Below are 10,202 nucleotides of genomic sequence, written 5' to 3'. Positions count from 1 at the left end.
TTTTGTACCTTGTACACTGTTCTATCATATAACAACCATTTATCTCATTTCATTTCAGTTCCAACCATTTCATATATATATATATATAATTTTTCATTCAATTTCAAAATCACATTTCAATTTATCATCAACTTATAATATTTCATATCATATAACATAGTTCAATTTATTTTTCTATGTCACATATCATATTCTAATTAAATCATGCTACTTTCTATTTTATTCAAATTAGACCTCTATCTTGATATTCAATGTCAATCTCAACGAATCAATTCATACAATCTTTACTTACCCACCTTGTAACCCCTCTATAACCGACCCGATCATCGGATCTGAGTTACAAGGTCCAAAATTCTTAATCAGAGCAACAATGGTAAATTACATTCAATTTATATTATTAAATTATCAAATTCAACTCATTTATGCATACCATGCAAAATACCATAGTTTTCGAGTCTTGTCAAAGCTTAGAAAAGCTGTAAAGTTAACTCAAGGTTGAAATAGGACCAAATTGTAAGAGTTTCAATATACTGAGTTAATGTCACGATGTTAAGGCATTCCTCATGGTAACCAAAGTCGACATTACGTTGTGGCATGGTAACCTAGTCTCGTCACAACTAACATCGTTTGACGTTGCAATGTGACATATTGTTTTCAAATGGACAAGATTTGGTACATGTTTGTAAACACTTAAAACCTTTCAAATTTACTTGCATGTATAAATTTCCACCTAATCTATACACCTAGTGAGTTCCTTTAGGTCTAAAGTACCAAGTATACATACATGTTACCATCCATTTCAACCATTTCATTCGAGTATACAATTAATTTATCCAAGTTCTTCATTTAACTAGTTGGCACTTATAAACATATGTATATATAAAAAAAACTAACTAACTTGGCTATTATCATACCACAAAACATGCCTAATTATAAGTTGTGACATTTCTAATTCGATATATTTAGCATATAACCAAATCAAAATACAAATTCTGACTCAACCTAGGTACATGCCATATAACCAACAAAAGAAACTATACAAATGTTGTTGAGTCTGGGATCTTTGTTTGGATGTTGAAATTGATGCTTGAGACCTCGTTACGCCTAACCTATGTTGGAAAAAGTTCGGTTTGAAAATGATTTTCTTGTATAGCGAAAAATTATAATTTTAAAAATTGACCCAGTTTGTGATATTTATAGCAATAAACCTTAACCGAATTTGTACCGTTTTTTAGATAAGTGGATCCTTGATGTTTTCTGGCTTTCAACCAAACAATCTTCTCTGCTATTCTTGTACCACGAACTACTCCGAGTGTGGGCTTGAACCAATTGAATCAAAATACTGAACTAGAATAAGTTTTCTTTTTAGGCGAAAATGGAAATGCTCTATTTTTTAATAAAAACCAGTAAAATTGTTGCTCTAAAAATATGTTTATAAGTTGTGAATAAATTCTCTCTATTTTTTGATAGAATAAAAATCTCTCAAAAGTTCTGTTAATAACTTTACTGATGCCATCTATTTATAGGAAGAGAAGGTAAAACCCTTGTAGAGTTGTAGAGGTTTCTTTTAAATAGAAAAAAAAAACATCCTACTTAGAGTGGGAGAGGGGTGAACAACTCACCCTTGTATTTCTACTAGGGTTGCCAGCCCCTTCATGTTATATGAGGAGTTTTGGGCCTCTCTCACATCGGGTCCAATTACGAGTACTTATTAGGCCTTTTTAACCTAGTACTCTGTAATATGATCTAACCCGATTAAGTTTTTCTATTTCCTAAAATAAACTTTAATATCTGCATATTAAATGATTTTCTTACCCCAATTTTAACCTAGTAAAATGTTGACTCTTTTACCCCAATAAAATTTTGACGATTTATCCTAGTAAATTTTTGACGATTTTACCCTAATAAAAATTTCAAGAAAATTCGTTCAATATGTCACAACTCAACATGTTCATTATGATCGAATGATTTATTTTCATTTTCAAGCTTCAAAACAATCAAAAATTAAAACTCATTCTTCCATCATTTTTAAGTAATCCTATGTAGGATTGCAAATTTCCATTTCCATTTCCGTTTCCATTTTCATTTCCATTCTTAGAAACCTACATTGATTTCCAAATAATTCCATTTACTCATTTTGAAGAAAACCATAATCAGTCCTGAATGTTTCCTATTATTCTTTTTCTATTCATTTTGTTAATTTTTATTCAAACACACAATTCATTTCTGGTTTCAACGAGCGAGTGGAGGCTCCAATTGGACATATGTAGTTGAGGCTCAAATGATTTATAATGAAGTTCTAGCTTTTTGCCTATTAATTATAAAATCATTTATCCACAAAGTCATTCAGCTATAGTATCGTGACTGAGCTCACCCCAATGACATGCCATTACGAAAGCAACTATTAATTGCTTGTCCAATGACCTTGCCATTAAAGTGTTATCCTCATCGGATATACTTGATCTCTTTGGGATAATATCCATTCTCCCAATATGATCCTATTTTATCTCATGGTAAGCATTACATCTTCCTTCATGAAAAGTCAATCATTATCAATTAGTGATGGCAATGTCACATGATAGGGTGTTTGAAAACTATGTAATGTCACATGATAGGGTGTTTGAAAACTATGTAATGTCACATGATAGGGTGTTTGAAAACTATGTTTATGTGATAAAACCTTTTCCATTTAATACTTTTCTTTATCTCTTATTAGTTCTAAAGGAAATCATTTTACTAATTTAAAACATTTGCTTTAAAACATTTCTCGTTGCGGAAGCTTTTAAAACAAAGCAGTTTAGGTAATCGTTAGAAAATATGTTAGCTTTTTGAAAACCGAACTTCTTACGACCAGCAGTTATAATTTCAAAAAAATAAATAAACACCAAAATTTAAGCAAAAGTCCCAAGATTCCTCAAATTACATCCCAATAATAATAAAACCATAAAACATAAATTAAAAAAAATGTAAAGTCCAAAAACTGTGGTCACTATCGAGTCATCCGTCGCACCGATCCGTCTAAGTCTGGGGATAACCTGTGCATATTAAACAGAAAGGGGTGAGTTTACGTAAACTCAGTGTGTAATCCCACAAAAAACAAACAATGGTAAACACAGTGCACTGTCAAATACAGTTTTGGGCCTAAGCCCTTTCAGTATTAGTAACGATTTGGGCCTTAGCCCATCTCAGTACAGTATCAAATATGCAGTAGGGCTTTAGCACCCCACAATATCAATAGCAGCCATGCAGTATTCAGTAACAAAGTCCTACCCAACCAGCCTCTACACACCATCTCCATCCAACCCTACACTCTATGTGGGGATTAAATCAACCCACCCATCCCTACACTCCAAGTAGTATTGAATGTGGCACAAAACAGTAATTTGCAGCTGAGCTGCACTTATATTAGGCTTAGGCTTAAGAGCCTTTCAATACACTTCCTTCAAATATAATCAACCCAACCCCATGCAATGCAACATACAAATCATGGCATGCTATCTCATGATATCAGTACATATAACCAGTTTAATATACATGCATACTATTGTCATGCTCAATATATATAAATCAAACAGTTAGTTTACACGATTAGGGGTCTAAGTGATGGGTACCGACCCTACAGTAGGTTCACAGTCGACTTGAATGACCCGTACAACCTTAGCAATCAATTTAGTGAAAATGGGCTCTAACGCCAACGTAGCCAGCCTGTGTGGGCCCATATGCCTATGTGGCCCATACGGCTCAAACTTTCCTTGGCCGTGTGGATCATACAGCCTAACCCAAAATCCTACATGGCTCAATGGTTTACCTGTGTGGTCCCACACGTCCGTGTGGCCCACACGGCCCAAATCAGTCTAGCCCGTCTGTTGCACATTGCCGTGTCATGCGCGGACGACCTGGCCTCGTCGAATACACGCCCATGTTAGGGTACACAGCCTACCACACTGGCAACCACATGCTAGAGTGGCGTCGACAGTGGGGTTTTCATTTTTCATCGAAACCCATTTTCTACGTAATCGAGTACACACCTGTATCATTTTCGATGTAAGAGCAACTGCAAACAATCCCCAACCTAAAATTGATCAATATTTAACTCCATTAATCACTTAAACAATTGAATTGAACTAAACCCAAAATGGAGTATTCATCTATCGAACAAAAAACCATTACCTTAGATCGAACAATGACAGTATCTTTACTGCCACGGCATTAGTCGAATAACTTCAGCCCTTTAACCTTTTCCAAACATAAAACGAATCCCATTAATCACTATCCATAGCCCAAAACAAAAAACGGTACTTACCACACTTACCAATAACGCATGAAAAAGTGTCGAAGAACGAAATGCGAAACAACGATAGTAAGGAAAACAAAATAAAAATGTAAACAATAGTAAGAATGTGGAAAGAATTCGACAGAGAACAGAGAAGAAGAGAAAGAAAGAAGAATAAAGAAATGAAAAAGAAGAAGTGGAGGAGAATATGATCGGTTTTTTCTGTAGAGAGAATTTATTTGGGAAATTGTTTTACTCAAAACCCACCACATACCTTATCTCAATCCCTTAATTTTCTCTCTCAACTCCCACTACACATCCATCACTCAGAATCCTAGTTCAGCATAACTCTGGCCAAACTTTAAGCAAAAATACTACTCCTTACCATCGTAGAGAATGAACACAAGCCCTTTAACACACCAACACTACACTTAACCACTAGACCAGCTGCCCCATTCTGATATGGTTTTGCAAACAATTAAATAAAAACTTACTGAACAAGAGTGAGGCTTACTTAGAAAAATTTTAAAATTTTCCAAAGGCATGGCTTGAACTTGGAACCTCCCACATACACCCAGAACACTTAACCACTGAAGCAGACATATATTTGAGTCAAAACACCACAGAATTAAAAACAAAAATTTTGGGGCGTTACAACTCTACCCCCTAAATGAGAATTTTGTCCTCGAAATTTACCTGATTAGAATAAATGAGGATACTGCTGACGCATCGAATTCTCAGGTTCCTACGTCGCCTCCTCAGTGCTATGATTCCTCTATAAGACCTTTACCAGTGGAATGGATTTCCTTCTCAGAACCTTGAAGTCGCAATCCAGGATCTATACCAGCTCCTCCTCAAAGGTCAAGTCTGGCCTAACCTTGATCTCCTCAATAGGGACAATATGAGTAGGATCAGAGCGGTAGAGCCTCAACATCGAGACGTGGAATACGTCATGATTACGGTCTAGCTCTGGAGGAAACTCCAACTGATAGGTGACCGATCCCACTCGTTTCAGAATCCCTTACAGCCCAATAAACCTAGGGCTCAGCTTTCCTTTACGACTGAAACTCAAAATCTTTTACCGTTGCAAGACTTGAGAAATATGAAGTCTTCCACGGAATACTCAATCTCGAGTCTTTTTAGGTCCGTATAAGATTTCTATCAAATAGAAGCCACCTTCAGACGATCCCTAATCAGTCGAACCTTATTCTCAGTCTCAGAAACCAACTCAGGACCCAAAACTCGACGCTCGCCCAACTCAGTCCAACACAAGGGAATACGAAACTTACGACCATACAGTACCTCGTAAGGTGCCATCTAAATGCTAGACTGGAAGCTGTTCTTATATACAAACTCTGCTAACAGTAGATAATCCTCCCAATTGCCTCAGAAATCAATAACACAACTCCTCAACATATCTTCCAGTATCTGAATCACCCTCTCAGACTGACTATCGGTCTGAGGATGGAATGCAGTATTGAAGTCCAACCTTGAAGCTAGAGCCTCATGCAACTTTCTGTACAACTGATACATGAAACAAGGATCCCTATCAGAGATGATCGAAACTGATACCCCATGTAGTATCACTATCTTAAAAATATAAAGCTTCACCAGCTTTTGCAATGAATAATCTGTCCTAACTGGGATGAAATGTACAGACTTGGTCAATCGATCCACGATGACCCATACTAAGTCCTTCTTAGTAGGTGTTAAAGGAAACCAACTAACGAAATCCACCGTTACTTGCTCCCATTTCCATAATGAAATCTTAACCGGCTGCAGCAAACCCGAAGGCAACTGATGCTTAGCATTAACCTGCTGGCATGTTAGACACTGTGCCTCAAAATCAATCACCTCTCGTTTCAATCCTGGCCACCAGTATAGTTTCCGAACGATCTCAATACATCTTATTTCTACCAAGATACATAGCATAAGAGCTATTTTGCGCCTCCCTCAAAATAGACTGCCTCAAATCAGTATTGTTTGGTACACAAATTTGTCCACGAAAATACAACACACCCTCAGAATTCAGCCCAAAATTCGTAGTGCTACTACTTTCAACCTGACGAAACTGAAAATCTAAAGACTCATCCTCCAACTGTTTATTCCTAATCTGCTCAATCCAAGTCAGTTTGACTTCCAACTCAGCCAACAAACTCCCATCGTCGAAGAAGCTAAGTTGAGCAAACATAACTCTCAGATCAGTCATACCCTACGGCTTAAAGTATCGGCCACCATATTAGCCTTGCCCGGATGGTACTCAATGGTATAGTCGTAATCCTTAAGCAGCTCAACCTCTTTATGCTACCTAAGATTCAACTCCTTCTGAGTAAGGAGGTATTTGAGGATCTTGTGATCAGTATATATGACACACTTCTTACTATACAAGTAGTGCCTCTAGATTTTTAATATAAAGACTACTGCGGCCAATTCCAAATCGTGCGGCAGATAGTTTGCCTCATGTATCTTAAGCTAATAAGACGCATATGCTACCACCTTACCATCCTGCATCAACACACATCCTAAACGACATGTGATGCATCACTATAAACTGTGAACTCCTTTCTAGATTCAGGTTGTATCAGAACAGGAGCCTTAGTCAATATAGTCTTGAGCTTCTCGAAGCTCTTTTGCTGTGCATTAGTCCAGTCAAATGGTACACGCTTATGTGGCAGCTTAGTTAAAGGTGCTGCAATCAATGAAAAGCCTTCCACAAACCGCCGATAATAACATGCCAGTCCCAGAAAACTGCGGATCTCAGACACATTCTTAGGCTGCTTTCAGTCCAACACAACCTCAATCTTTCAAGGGTCAACACGAATCCCTCAGCAGAAACCACATGACCCAGAAATGTTACCTCATGTAATTAGAACCACACTTGCTAAACTCAGCAGGTTTAGTCGGTTCTCAGACTAACGTGTTGTATGTACGGGTTTTGCTATACATGCCATGCTATATATATTGTGATAGTGTGACGACTTCTGACTTTTTAAATGATTTTTTTATAGTAAATGGATCCTGATCCAGCTGTGCCTGATGATGTAGAGAGTAATGCACCAGCTCTGGCTGAAGGGGCGGTGCTGTGACAGCCTTAAAACGACCCTAGTCGAAATGTGGTTTCGGGACCACAAAACCAAGGCATAAAAATAATTTGATATTTATTTTATTGCCTATAATGTGTGTTAACTCATGTGTGATATTTTTTATGCTTTGATTTAGAATTATAGATGTGAATTTCACTAGAAAGGACCTAGTAATAAACTTTGAAAGTATGAGGGAAATGTGTGATGACTAATTAAAGGATGCATGCAAAACAATGGACTTGCATGTCAAATTTCCCCCATAGCTAGTGGCCGGCCATGACAAGGATTTATGGGCAAAAATCATGTCATGAAACATGTTTGGTAAATGGGTTATGATGGAAAGAATAAAATAAGGGTATGGAATAAACAATTAATGTTAGTAGATGAGAAACAAAAAAAAAGTGTCCATCTTCCTCCATAGCTTGGCCGAATGTCCTAAAGGAAGAAAGAAAAATTTTGTTCATCTCTTTTCACTCTCTTGTTGGTAGAAAATACTAAGGTTAAGGAAGGAGTTTTGCTTCATACTTGGTTTGGAAGAGGATTAGGAAGAGGTTGGCTAAACTTGCATCAAGATTAAGGTATGTTTGAGGTTCATGCATGTTTTTAGTTGCTAGCTTAATGTTCTTGTTAGCCCATGGTTCAAATCCTTGTTATGTCATGGGAATGAAATTCGCCAAAGTGAAGGTGGTGTTAATGCCATTGCATGTTAAATGACAAGCTTGAAAGTGATACATGTGATGGAGGATTGAAGATTCTTAGATTTTCTTTTAGCATTTTTTTGAATGAGATACTAAGTTCTTTGTTTCACCATGACCAAATTGAAATGGTGTGGTGTTGTGGTATTCGCCATGATATATCCATAAGTATAATTCATGCATGTTGCATGGTAAGTAAGATTTAAGCTTTGGAAATGTGTATATATTTGGATATAAGCCACTTGAGAATTCGCCCTTGCACCTACATGAATATATGTTTGCACATGATGGATTGGTATGACATATATACTAATTCAAAGTGTATATTTGCTTGTGATGATGTGTTGATTATGAAGTAAATAAGAGATGTGCAATGAATTACGATATGTAATGTGTTAGTAGTAAAATGTATGCTGTTTTTTTGTGTGGTATTAAGTGTATATTCGCCACATGAGGGGTAATTAGTGTGCATGCATTCGGTTTGAGGCAAGCATATTGATGCCTATTCTTGGCTTAGAAAATTCGCTAAGAGGAATATTAACTAATGTGTTGAGTTCGATTTATGATTTCGTACATATACAACTTTGATGCCTAATGTATATAAGGGCCAAGTACTTTGAACTTCACGTTGATGTTTGAATGTATTGAATTGCTTGTTGTGATGTAAAATGTGCATGACCATTGTGTATTTGAGTTAAAGGATGGCCATATGACCATTTACACTCCTTGTCATATTCGCCATAAGCTATCATGATGAGATTTTAATAAGTTAAATTTGTGTGAATTAGCTCAAGAGCAAAGGGAGCTAAATCCGATAAAGGAAGGAAAAAGTAGTTGAATAGCCGTCGAAATCGCTCGACAACATCCAAGGTAAGTCTTGAGTGATGACCCTACTTGAATTATATCAAAATTATGCTCCTTGTTTGTGTGGCCATTGAGCCGAAATAGTAAAGGTTGATAGATATTTTGTGTTAGAGCTTTAGTAACGAAAATGAACTATGGACGTGTCTTGAATATTGATATATATGTAAGTGAACATTGGAAATATATCCGGCTAAGACCAAGGCATTAAATGCGAGTTGATATATCCGGGCTAAGACCAAGGCATTCGTGCGAGTTGATATATCCGGCTAAGACCAAGGCATTCGTATGAAGTTGATATATCCGGCTAAGACCAAGGCCTTTGTGCAAGTCACCAACCGGGTTATGACCAAGGCAATCGTCTTGATCGCTATATCCGGTTAAATCCGAAAGTATGTGATTCGAAGTGAGCAATCTTGCTGTGAAAATTTCAGCTTATACACTTGTGAAAATTCCAGCAATGAGGTATGTTTGTATGTACTTGTACTAATTGAATTCTTACAAGTAAGTATGCGCTAAGTTGATAAACGAGCTACTGGCCTTGGGCTAAGTTGTTCTTTGTGTATGAACATAAGGGTCGGTGATGTGAAATAAGTATGAGTATGGGAATGTGAATTAGTAAAGTGGTTTAATTAGCCATGTGAATAAAATACCTTAGTCAAAGCTGATTTCATTGCTTGAGACTTACTAAGCATTAAAATGCTTACCCGTTGCTTTGGCTCTCTGTTTTATAGGTTTAGCTCGTTAGCTATCGGATTCGGGATCAAAGAAGTCAAGTCATCCACACTATCGAAGCCCCATTTTGGTACAAATTTTGGTTGAACTTTGAAATGGCATGTATAGGACCATCCTTTGTTGAAGGTCATGTACCTTCCGGTTTGTGTAAACTTGGATAGCCATGCGAAAATGGCTTATATAATTTTAGCATAGAACTATAATCGTTTGTATGTTGATCCTTATGAGGTATGGAATTATTTTGAAACGATTAGCCATTGGAATGGTTAATCATGATCACGCTTTGTGCTATGTATGTAAAAAGGGCCAATTGAATCATGGAAAGTATGAAATAGGTAAAGCCTACTAAAGGCAGATGCTGACAGCAGCAGTGACGTGGATGTGAAAAATCACTAAAAATAGTAGGAATGGTATTAAATAGCAAATAAATTATGTAAGTGTACCTTGATGAATCTACTTTCATATGGAAGAAACGAAATGGTCATATGAGTTATAAGTTAACAGATTTTAAAGTTCTTGTGAAATAGGGCCAGAACGGTTTCTGGATCCCCTGTT

This window comes from Gossypium arboreum, chromosome 1 (genome assembly GCF_025698485.1).
Source record: "Gossypium arboreum isolate Shixiya-1 chromosome 1, ASM2569848v2, whole genome shotgun sequence".
Taxonomy (NCBI): Eukaryota; Viridiplantae; Streptophyta; class Magnoliopsida; order Malvales; family Malvaceae; genus Gossypium; species Gossypium arboreum.
Note: the sequence above shows the minus strand (reverse complement) of the source record.